A 13,132-nucleotide genomic window follows, 5' to 3' on the forward strand; every position below is an offset into this window, starting at 1 on the left:
AGATTATTCGAAAGTCAATTTTTGAAAAGGCAAATATCTCCCGATCTGTAGGAATCTGAGAGACAAAACTTATGTCACTTTGAGGGAACGTATATGTCAACTTCATGCCAGATTTAAGTCATTGTATGTCCAAGGGTTTGGAGGATAGAGACATTTGAATTTTTAGAGATTATTCGAAAGTCAATTTTTGAAAAGGCAAATATCTCCCGATCTGTAGGAATCTTAGAGACAAAACTTATGTCACTTTGAGGGAACGTATATGTCAACTTCATGTCAGAGTCACGTCAATGTATGTCCAAGGGTTTGAAGGATAGAGACATTTTAATTTTTCACAGTTATTCGAAAGTCAATTTTTCAAAGGCATATATCTCGCGATGTGTAGGAATCTGTGAGACAAACCTCATATCAGTATGAGGACACTTATATGTCAACTTCATGTCAGAGTCACGTCAATGTATGTCCAAGGGTTTGAAGGATAGAGACATTTTAATTTTTCACGGTTATTCGAAAATCAATTTTTCAAAGGCATTTATCTCGCGATGTGTAGGAATCTGAGAGAAAGAACTCATGTCACTGTGGGGTCACGTACATGTCAACTTCATGTCAGAGTCACGACAATGTACGTCCAAGGGTTTGCAGGATAGAGAACTTTTACTTTTTCGCGGGTATTCGAAAGTCAATTTTTCAAATTCATATATCTTCCGATCTGTAGGAAACTGAGAGACAAAACTCCTGCCGTGTCTTCAAACTGTTGGTAACGTATCTGAAACACGCGTGTCATTGCTAAATGTACCTCTGCCTTGTCTTCACGGTGGTACTGTCTTTTCTCAATCTCGTACGTCATAGGTAAATGTACTCTTGTCGTGTCTTATGGAATTCATCGGAATAAAGTATAAATATCACAAAACAACGCACTTGCATACAGCACACCAGCTCAAGGAACACAATACATCATCATACAGTAGCGTATGACACAATAAATTGCCATTTGAAATATTATAAATTCTGTGTGATGTGTGACTAATTTTTGTCTTAACAAACAAAATACGAGCTACAAAACATGCATGATGTGGGTGGGTGCGTGTTTGGGTTAATCTTCGTATGTATACATAGATTGGTAAATACATGAACGGATGGATAGATATGTAGATGGGTAAATAGATAAATAGGCAGACACATAGACAGGAGACAGAGAAACAGATACACAGAGAGAGAGAGATAGAGATATTCAGATAGATAGAATAGATAGATTATATAGGTAGAGAAACCGAGATATCTAAAGCCGGCCTGATAATCTTTTATACTCCTACTATTCTGTGGCCTGAGTGAACAACCGTCTGTCATCAAATGTTATATGAGTAAGGATCGCTTTTCACTACATCCTCGAAGCTAATTCTGAAAATACCTAAACCCCATCTCTAATGAGTATTTGTATTCATAACATATTAATAATATAATTGGCTTCTTTCTCTAAATAACTAAACTAAAATATTTAATCCAAGAATGTATTCCACACATACTCAAGTGTATCCACTCATGTAGCCAAAAATCTATTATGTCATATGAAAAAAGTAACGCAGTCCTCATACACGCCATGTGGGACGCTTGGCTGGAGAGGCAGTACAGTGTATACACAAAAGAATGGTGCGGTTTCAAACGTTAATAAAAAAATTATTTACCAACTTACATGTGCACAACATACACCGTCAGCGGCGGCAACTCTCAAAGTTTCTCATGCGTTCATTACAATCCTTCAATGTGTGCATCCTGGATCACACGACACACATCCACATGGTAATCAAACTCATCCCACACCAGCGCTGTGGAAAGACATGGTTGAGAAGCACTCGTACATTCCTATGAAAATGTCCAGTTGTAGAATGTAATCGTCATAATTGGTATTCAGTTGGGGTAACAACCAGCTTTCCAACATGTCCAGAAATGAGTCGCTGTCTAAGTTGCTTCAGCGAAGAAAGATGAGCCGTGCACTTTTTTGCTGGACACCGCACAGAAAACGTTGACTTTTGGAGAGTCACGCTGGTGCTCGGTTCCCCAGATACGGACATCGTGTATGTTCACCTTGCCACTGATGTGGAATGTGGCTTCATCGGAGAAGATCAGTCTTTCGACGAACCCATCTTCCTCCATTTTAAACCGCATCTCCTCGCAAAAGCCTCGCCTTTTCACTTTGTCTGATGGTTTAAGGGCCTGCACCAATCGCAATCTTGTACGGTTTGGCATGTCCAATTCCATGCTTCCTCTAGCCACTGACTTGCGGGGACTTCGCTGAAACGCCTCACGAACTCTTTCAATGTTGTCATCAGTCATACGAGGTCGACCAGGACTCTTGCCTTTACACAAGCATCCAGTTTCTACAAACTGTCGGTACCACCTGCTTATGTTATTCTTGTGTGGTGCGTCTTTTTGAAACCGTGCACGAAACTCACGCTCTGGACACCTCAAAACGGAGCACACAGAAAGCCTTCTCCTGCTGCAACGCCATCTTTGAAACCGGCCACGCAGTAAGCATGAGAAACTTGGACAGTTGCCATGTTCACAGCACCTGTTACTACTAGACACTATATTATCTTCACATCAAATTTTATGTCTTCCCTTCGGGGTTTTTTTCATACCCAAAATCCGTATTCACTTGTAATTTCTAAGTCATCCCCGATTTTTACCACGATTAATACTTTATTTCTGGATCCTCTGCAAGTCCGCGGTTCAACTACCGACAGCGACACAATCAAGTTCGGTCCAATTCAATAATATACACAGAAGATACCGTGAATTTTTCCTTCGGGTAAAACCGGCTGGAACGTGATGCTGTCCACGTATCTCTATCTAGCTAGCTGTTAAAGATGCACGTACCTAAACCTTCAATAACCCATACGCCTTCATGCCGTAGTGCGTAATTAAACACGGACGCAACTTATATTTAAAAAGAAATTAGTCTATCCCGTGTAAGTAATAAGATGATGAGAAAGAGCGAGAAGATGAAGATTTGCAATTCGTTTTCCTTCAAGGATGGAAACAAGGACTTCATTAGATAAAACCTCTCAACTACGGGATACTGGCAAAAACTAAGCTACAAACTACTTCTACTGCAACATTGAAGAGATAAATTTCACCCACCAGCGATGAACTGGAGGTTTCTTAGATGACGTCGTCGCTGGACATGGCAATCGTCCGTTGTTTCTCGTGTCGTCTGCTACAAGTTCACTCACGTTTCAGAGCTACGCGCTGCCTCCATTCACAAAGCAATGAGCAATTTTAGTTGACTTCTTTTTTTGGGGGGGGAGGCTCTCTATGATTTCTGTATTATTTGATTTATATATAATATGAGCGACGTTCTTTGCAAATGACTTGACAATGCAAGCTTTCATAACTCTGAAAGAACAAGGGAATTAATAGAAAGTGTCGGATGCAAAGTTGAATTTTTGCCACCAAACTCGCTAGATTTAAATCCAATTGAGAACTTTTGGTTTGCCATCAATGCACACTTTAATTTGCTAGTACGCTACTATATAATTAATAATTATAATGTAACAAGTCATGGAAATTTTAGCTGCTGTTAAAATCTGATCTCATTGAAAGTCAACTCATATGCGAAAATTTAAAGACGAAATAGTGACATGTCGTTCTTCTACCTGTTATAAAGGGAGATGAAAACAGAGGTATACAAGCAAGTGTTACAGTTTTCGATGTTTCTACAATCGGAAAAAATAAAAGTACAAGTTATTTATTTATTTATTTATTAAATAACATCTTGAACATATAACAATCTGAAAACTTCATTTAAAATCTCAGTGGCGGCGTTTCAATTATTTCGGCTTCAAAAAGCCTGTATTATTTTATTCACATGTTATTTGTATGTGATTTCGTTGTCCACTACGTCTCGTCCCTAATTTCAGTGTGGATCTCCCATCAATCCACACTTTAATGTCATAGTACTGATGCCTACGATACCATAAATCTCAATCACTTTCACTGAATGAACTTTGTCTGCGTCAGAGGTGGTTAAATTTGAACTGTACGTCTGTCCTGCAATATGATTGTAATCTAAGGGCAAAGCTATGTAAATAAAGAACGATAATGTAGTTTTCAGCCCCATGAAATTTTCCAAATTTAAAATCTTCCCCGCTTTATAGTTTGTGTTAGCAGACGCTTAAGTCACCTCAAAATTACTTAACTTGAAAAGCTAGCCGTTACTCAGATCATCAAAACAGAAAATCCCCACTTTTTAAAATCCTCAATATCTTCTATATATGCTTTAGCAAATCCCACCACTGCAACTTAACGCATGGTCTGTGACCTCACACCCTCAACATTTCTAATATTGTGGGCAAACTAACTGCGTCTTTGCTGGATTCCGCTGATATTCCGTTGCAGCGCAGCGGCTGGACTGCAGGGTCGATGATGTTGTTAGTGGTTAAGAATGCATGCAGCTACAACTCTACTCTAACCCGTCTATCCTCTGAGGGTAGGAAGAAGGCGAAAAAGAAGAAAAGAAAGAAGAAGACGAGTAAATAGAAAGAATCTGAATTCATTTTGCTCAAGGGATGGAACAAGCAAAACATTAATTGGAGACTCAAAATTAAGGAACATTGGAAGGAGTTTAACCCCTGCACCCCAGGCGTTAGTCGTGTGTTAATTTAAAATTAAAGTAATTCGTTTCACTCGCCAGCAAAGATGGTAGAAACGAAATATGCCGGAGAGATGACCGCCGACACTGGAAACACGACAAGAGTGCAGCGTCCGGGTTCCCCGGAGCGTGTAGACGCAACCGCACGGGTGAAAATGCCATGAAGATCCTCCTCTGAGTTTCGGAACCACGAAGATTCACTTGCCGTTCCCCTGAAACCAGACAGAATGTCCCATATAATGACAAGAATTTATATGTAGGGTCTGAAGCTCCATATTATTCATATTAACATTAATTACGATGATAGCAAACCAAATTTAAACATAACCGTGTGTTGTTCATTAATATTTACAACTTTTATTTATCAGACTAGAAGACAAAAGATTCTAAATTCATGGTCAACGTTATTTTGATTAGAACATACAAACAGCTTGGTTGAAAGTTATCTCCTAAACACAACACACTCTTTTCTGAAATGCTAGACTAATTATAGAAAAAGCACTCATTAAAAGCAGCTTCGGGGGGGGGGGGGGGGGGATGCGGGTATTATCTGTCCCGACACTACGCCTCGGCCTCGCAAGATAGAAATTTGTGCCTTACATCTTCAATCTGCGCGTAAATTGTTATCTCCTGTTCTCACTGTGGTAATTGTGATGATTAAGTTTACCGACGTTTAGGAAATGATATTGCTACCTCCATCATAACAGCGATGATGGTGGGCCCTTATGATGACGCAACATCACAAAAGACATTCATAAAACATTTTTCGGTTATGATTATTTGCTCCCAAGCGATTTTGGACCTTACGGGATAACATTTATAAATAACCGTTGCCATGGTAACGCTGCTAAGAGATGTTGGGTCTAATCGGATAATTCTTATGATTATTATTGTTTACTACTTTACATTTTTGCCGTCATTCTTAGCGGGCAATTTATTAGTCTTAAAATTTTGTCCGTTATACCCCATAAAATGGCATGATTCTTCTAAAATATGAACTTGAAATTACATTGAATAAAGCGATAGCTGTCTACATTTAATGTGTCTTAAAATATTCTTCAGAATACTAAAAAGGACGAGAAAGATCTCTAACGATTGTCTGTCGACGGGGAGAGATTCGAACCCGAAACCTATCGAGTAGGACAACTCAATATTTATTTCTTTTATGTTTACTTACCCAACTCTCCTGATCTGTGGAACTAACCCTGACCGATCATTAAACAGACTACGTGCATGATGAGGGACCATACATCAAAGGAAGACAGTGATTTCTATCTACACCAAGACATTCCAACAGCACCAGGTTCTAGCCAGTGTGCTCAACGGTTAAACGGGTACGGGGTTACTGCGACCTGCTGTAAACATCTGACCAGTTAACGACGTATTACGGAACAGAGAATGACGTCCACATGTTCATAATCCCATGCTCTGGCAAAACAGATACGGGTGTAATTTGTCAATATTCGATTTAAAAGAAATTGGATAATAATCATTTTATGCGGAAAAGTTTACAAAGATATGAGAGACTCAAACAAGGAACAGAAATGTGATTAGTCCGTGAAACATTAAACAAGAATAATCTCTTTTAAAATTGACATATTGCAGAGGATATAGAGTCTGGATGTAATGACTCATACGACCCGGATTTAAAGAAATCAGATATTATTCGTTCAAGTATCATGTGGAGTAACAAATATTTCCGAGGAATATATTTCTTCCATCCTCAGGGCTAAAGATCGGTGAGCATTAATGTTACATTCTACAACATTAGGTGTAACTGGGAGGATAATATTAAAATTGTTCTTACGGAAGTACTTTTCAAGGTTGCGAAATGGATTAATATGGCTCAGGAAAGACACCAGTGACGGGATTTTGTGAACACTACGCTGAACTTTCCATTCAAGGCGGATAATTTGACTGGCTGAGCCTATTGTTAGCTTCTAACTCCCACCTCAGAAATTCGCAAGACTACCTTTGATGGTCATATCGATGGCAAAGCATGTAAAATTTAAAAAAGAAAGTAGTATGGCATCTGGTGTCATTTCAATAAAATAAATTCTTTCTAAAATAATTAATAATGCCATACACGCATACGATAAAAATAGAAATTAAAGTCTCACTGATTATTACAGAAATTTGGACATATAATAATAATAATATTTGCTTTAAAGGGTTATTTTGATCTGGGACCATGCACAGCTACTGTATAACTCACAGTCGAACGCACGTATATGTACGATGGTGTCCGACGCTACCAGAAGCTTGCTGGAATATCGGCTGGATACCGGCCCTGCGATACGACCTTAAGGTCAAAACGTGCCCCCCATTTCCAAACAACCATTCGCAGTCAATACTCTTCGTTTCTAACACGTACTACTAACATTACACAGGCCGATTTTCGTCAAATTCGATATTAACTGTATGTCACTATCTGTTACCTTCCATTGGTACTATCAGCCATGACCCTCGTTATTAATTTATGTATTAAAAGTACAAATCCACGATTAAGAATATCCATAAATTTAAACTTGCATGCATCTAGGACAAAAAATTCTGAATGGATTAGGCATTGGACAAGGCAGGTAGCTCCAAAATTGACTTTCGATATTACGCCCGTGCGCACAGACATGTTTAATTTGTTACCATGCACTTGGGCAAACATTACACGGATCCCTAGGGTCAAATCAACAGGTCACGCCGCCATTGTGCCAATTCTTTCAAGTACTGCATAATTTTTTGAAAGCGTCTCCACGAACAGCGGAGAATTTTATGGAAGTGCATTAAGACGCACTCTTTCAACCAAGGTCAACAGTTCATGACACGAAATAACAGAAAAAGATAATTATTTGTCTGAATTCGATTCCACAAGGAATTTAATCCATGGTTACACGTGATATGAGCAATGCGACAAAGTTGGAGAATGTGTAATATTCCTAAGAATTCCATTCACGCAGTGCATTTATTGAGACTATCTGCTGGTTTCTTCCAGCTTAAAACATGTTTTCAAACACGGCAGCAATTTCTTTCTCGTACTGAACACGTACACGTGTTCAACTTATCAAATGGGACACGAAGTGCTGGAAACAGCGACTTCTTCAAGTTTTGCTATTATTCTCGAGACAATGTTCAATGGCGCAACAAATATTCGAGCTGAGGAACGACTGGATTTTAGAGCAACACACACCTGAACGCGGTCCTAAATTCGTCAGAATCTGTCGAGAATCGATGAACCAATTTACTGTAACCTGAGTGTCAACCCATCCTAATCTTCGGAACTTATTAAAAACACAGACAGACAGACAGACAGAGAGAGAGATGCTTCAACTAAGTTAACAGTCCTATAATATTTCTTGATGATTTAGACAGGCGTAATACTTCGTTTCTCACTCTGTAAGACAATCCGAACTTGAAAACACTTAGGGAAAGAGATTCAAGAAGATTATTTACAAGCGAGTGGGGCGAAGTAATACTGATAAAGAAAAAGGTATGTAAACGGTACATTAAGCCTTCAACAGAGAATGCTTAATACCAATTAGTTCAATTCTGAAAGTTTACTTCAACGTATGTACAAAGTGTTTTATTTATGATGCCTTTTATATTTATGGATTTTCTATGATTCTCACTATAAACTACGATCATTTCCTTAAACAGCGTTAACCAGTTGATCTTCGTAATGGTGAAGAGTTGTGTTTTATTCGAGGTACGGACTGGATTCTTAAATATAAATCAGACGAACTATGATTCTCGGAATAAATAGCGATCATTTCCTTAAACAGCGTTAACCAGTTGATCTTCGTAATGGTGAAGTGTTGTGTTTTCTTCGCGGTACGGACTGGATTCTTAAATATTATTCAGACGAACTATGATTCTCGGAATAAACAGCGATCATTTCCTTAAACAGCGTTAACCAGTTGATCTTCTTAATGGTGAAGTGTTGTGTTATCTTCGCGGTACGGACTGGATTCTTAAATATAAATCAGACGAACTATGATTCTCGGAATAAACAGCGATCATTTCCTTAAACAGCGTTAACCAGTTGATCTTCGTAATGGTGTAGAGTTGTGTTTTCTTCGCGGTACGGACTGGATTCTTAAATATAAATCAGACGAACTATGATTCTCGGAATAAACAACGATCATTTCCTTAAACAGCGTTACCCAGTTGATCTTCGTAATGGTGAAGAGTTGTGTTTTCTTCGAGGTACGGACTGAATTCTTAAATATAATTCAGACGAACTATGATTCTCGGAATAAACAGCTCACAAAACTAGTCGCGTCCCTGGCAGACGGTTAATCCAAATCAATACAGACTCCGTACGCAATACTCGGTCCACCTAACACCAACAGCATTTCCTTACGAAATTTATCCAACAGAAATGAAGTAAGGACGACCAGTCAGTTTTTAAAATTTCTGTGTTTATACACGAAGAGAAAGGCCTTGACCAGTTAAACGACTGTCAGCTACACGATGACTGCCGTACATGTTTACAAGACAGACGCAAGAAACTGGTCTCATACCGCAAGTGTGCGTGTCCATCACCGGACACGCAACGTCTCTGCGATTGTCAGCATTTTCTCCTTTTCCAATCTTTCCCATCAACAATTCTCAAATGATCTGTAACTTTTCCTTTCTGTTTCCAACTCATAAAAGAACTCGATTCCTTACCGTACGTAGGGGGTTTCAAACATTCTTTGATTTTTGACGATATCGGTACCTTCGCGAAATCCCATCCACGTAGACCAGGTTTTACTCAGACACTACATTACCGTCGAGACATACTAATTTCTAATTTCCCACAGAACACTATCTACGAAAGTCATTATAATTTTGAATCAACCTCGAAATAATACATCACCGTACTCACCCGAGTCCATCGCTCACTGGTGCCTCATCGTTTCAGACGTCTCGAGCCAGACGACGTCACAGAGCAGCGTCCAGGAGCGAGACGTGGAAAAATCTTCTGGTTCAGAAATTCACGACGGCGATGAAGAATGATGATATCATAATCACCGTGAATGTGAAGAGGGCTCCGCCAATCACCTCAAAGCAGACATAATGACAAGAATTTATAATTACGTCGCTTCTGTACGTACGCTCTGAAACTCGATCAGTGGGCATTATCTGACAATTTCTCATTGTACTCACCGGAGTCCTTAGTTCGCTGCTGCTGTAATATAATTTTCGGGTTGTCGTGTTAGCGACCTCACGATGTAAGCGGCCGTCATCCTCACCGCTCCGTAAACCTCAAGTCTTGAACGAGTGTCACGTGGTTGTTACCACTGACCTAGAAGGAGACGGAATGCGTGGGCAGAATCACAGAACAATCAAAACGTAAAATAAAATAATATCTCAGAATACTTAGTTCAGTATTGCAACGTCATTTCAGCCATCTTGTCTTGTGTGACGTATGCCAAGTCACGTTGTATCGGTAACAGCACGCAATATAAGTTTTTCTCTCAACGTACTTTCAGAACTCTCTACTTCAGAGGACGGAATATTTCATGCAACTCACCTTGAATGACTTAAGTAGGCTCGCGTTGTACAGGACGTAGCACCCGAGGACCCACAACAGGACACATGTACTCTCGCATGTGCGTGTCACAGTCCTTGAGAAAAATATATAGACGATCTTATATCACTCCACTTTCTCCATGGAAAAGCGACGTAATTCACCTGTAAAGCCGCCAGACAGAAATGCCGATAAGTCAGGGTCGTTATCTATCCGACCAGGTTAAATCTGTATTCATTATGATAAGGTCAAATCCAGGAGTCAATTATAATCAATATTACAATTTTCATCGATTTGTGCTTACATTACACGTACAGTGAATGGAAAAAGAGGTGGAAATCCACACAATAAGAATTTATTATTATTATTTTCGCTTCAGATTTCAGGATTAAATTTTCAATGGTGCAAGGGTTAATAAAATCTAACTCAAAGACGTTTGTAATTTCTAGAGAAAATCGGTTAGTATTTTCACTATCACGAAATCGCCTGCATTCTTTAGAGCTTCGTACTACCACCACGAAACCTTCAACAACTCTTTGGCTGTCGAATAAATCGAGAATTAAACCAAACACAAGCTGAGACGTAATATCAAAATGGCCGACTGAAGCCCCAACTTACCTAAAGACTGCGTACATACGCGCTGTACCGAAGCAGGAGACAGACAAACGGAAAGAACTCAACTTGTTCGAGGAAACAAGTTTCGCGGAGCATGCTGGGAAAGGCAAAGATGAAAAACTCATCCAACGCGTGTCGGCAGAGATGACTAAGGGGCAGATAAAATTATACGTCCAGTAATAAAACACTAAAAGCGAAAATACTACGAGCAGCGAAAACTCAATGATTTAATCGAATGAAACCAAATCGAGGGACCGAGGATCCTGTAAATGGTCGTACAGAATAAAACAAGGCTCAAAAACATAAAATAAATGGCACCGTCCTCTGTGCGGGAACATCGGGACCCACCACAAGCGCCGTCCCGCACAGAGGGCGCAAGAGGTTATTTTGCTTTAAGAGGTTTGTTTTAAGTTCCTATGACCACTTAGCGGCTGGGGTTGAGCCCCCCTGTCGGTATTATTCCATATCAATTACCGCGCTTTCGTTGCTGGTACTATTTTCGAATTTTGAGTGGTCCTCTCATTATACCTAATCTTACTATGTTCCTGCTATATCCCCTAGACAAGATCTGTTGCCAGGTCGGTTAGTCGAAAGAGTTGAACGACTCGCCTCGCCCACGAGGTCCTGTTTTGCGTAGCGTGCGAGCGCAAAGCCAACGAGTTGGACTCGTCCGACTCGGGTGGTTCGTTGGAACCCGGCGCCCGGGCCATTGTCCGGAGCCGGGTCCGCGCCTCTGCTCGCTCAAGAAACGGCCTGGGCCTCCACCTCCCTTCGTGGGGTTAGGGCGCGGGGGTTAGGGCGCGGGGGTTAGGGCGCGGGGGTTAGGGCGCGGGGGTTAGGGCGCGGGGGTTAGGGCGCGGGGGTTAGGGCGCGGGGGTTAGGGCGCGGGGGTTAGGGCGCGGGGGTTAGGGCGCGGGGGTTAGGGCGCGGGGGTTAGGGCGCCCGTTTTGAATTCTGGTTGTGGATCCTATGTGGGATAATATGGGGATTTTTGGTGGGGAATCCTGCAGGATCGTGGGTAATATTATGTGGTGAATCCAGGGGAATATCCTGGGAATCATGGGTTGCGATCGTGGGAAATTCTGTTGGAAATGTTTGGTGGCAGATTCTGCTAGATCTGGGTAGGGAATCCTTGGTGGGGATCCTAGGAAATCTGTGGGGAATACTAGGATGGTCATGGGGAGTCCTGGTAAATCCGAGGAATCCTGGAGGGGGTTATAGGGGATCCTAGAGGTGATTGTCTTCGGGGATCCTGCCGTGATCCTAGAGGGCAGTGTCCAGGGAATCCTGGGGTCCTAGGGGATCCTGTGGTTCCTGGGATATGGTGATGCTGCAGGGATCCTGAGGGGATGGTCCCGGGGGGGCGATCTTGGGTAGGGGTGATCATGAGGGTTGGCCCAAAGAAGGGGATAGCCCTGGGAAGGGGTGCGACTGGGGTAGTGGCCCTGGGGTAAAGGGTGTGGCCCTAGGGTGGCTGGCTAGCAGAAATATTGGTGAGAAGATATAACCTTGAGATTTTTTAAGACCAGTATCTACGAAACTATTGGGCCGAATTTGTCGTGGCTTCCTTGACCTATACGTGACCTCATTTTGACATGAGTATGGTCAATCAGGTATTTGCCGTTTGGCATAAATACGTATGACCTTGAGAATTTTAAAGACCTCTATCTGGCAAACTTTTGGGGCGATCTTGTCTTGACTTTGTCATGACCTTGACCTAACAGTGACATCAATGTTACAAGAGAATAATCACTCTGATAACTGACGAAGATGTGAGGGCGAAATAATGTACAACAGTGGTCCCCAACGCGGTGCCCGCGTTGATACGGAAAGAGGTTATACTGAATAATAAATGCCGTTCAACCATGAACATTATAAAATCAAAGCACAGTTCTCTACGTACTAATGCCCATCTTGACGATTGCGAGCAGCAACATCATCCTACTCTTCCAAATTTGTAAAACTGGCCGCTGAAATGCAGCGCCAAACATCACACTAACTTCCCACTTGGGTAATAATAATTGTACTTATAAAAGTACGTATTTTTTATTGCGTGGTTTCTTGTATCAATAAACGTCGTGTTCTTTTGTGTATTATTTGGTGTCCGTATCTTATTTGTCCAGAGAAAACAAAATTTGGCTTTGTTAATTGGTTGGTGCCCGCCACAATCTCATAAACTCTCAAATGTGCCCTTGGGCAAAAAAAAGGTTGGGGACCACTGACGTAGGGCAATACATGCCAAACATTATCATCAGTGCGTTTGGTGTAATCACGCACGTCTGCTGATATCGAAGTTTCAACGTTCCTACGTGCGGATATCCGTATATCCCATGTACACATAAGATCGAGATTAGATACATTTC

At 41.1% G+C, this 13,132-nt stretch overlaps 1 protein-coding gene across 14 annotated transcripts in view; it reads right to left on the bottom strand.

Annotated features, from left to right (window-relative positions):
- Positions 1–4,455: 4,455 nt before the first annotated feature.
- The window catches only part of LOC147871072 (GATOR complex protein Iml1-like), a 59,968-nt gene continuing 51,291 nt past the window's right edge, over positions 4,456–13,132 (bottom strand). For 13 of the 14 annotated variants that reach the window (XM_087341325.1, XM_087341339.1, XM_087341338.1 and 10 more), the window contains one exon: positions 10,159–10,318. The gene's annotated coding sequence lies outside the window, so the exon portion shown is untranslated. Of the gene's footprint in view, positions 4,858–9,509; positions 9,686–9,790; positions 9,930–10,157; positions 10,319–13,132 lie in introns of those variants that run through there. The other variant, XM_087341323.1, reaches the window with a different exon arrangement.

Source organism: Zootermopsis nevadensis, unplaced genomic scaffold, assembly GCF_977971745.1.
Source record: "Zootermopsis nevadensis isolate Lab colony 2312 unplaced genomic scaffold, Znev_1.0 Znev_ptg000068l, whole genome shotgun sequence".
Taxonomy (NCBI): Eukaryota; Metazoa; Arthropoda; class Insecta; order Blattodea; family Termopsidae; genus Zootermopsis; species Zootermopsis nevadensis.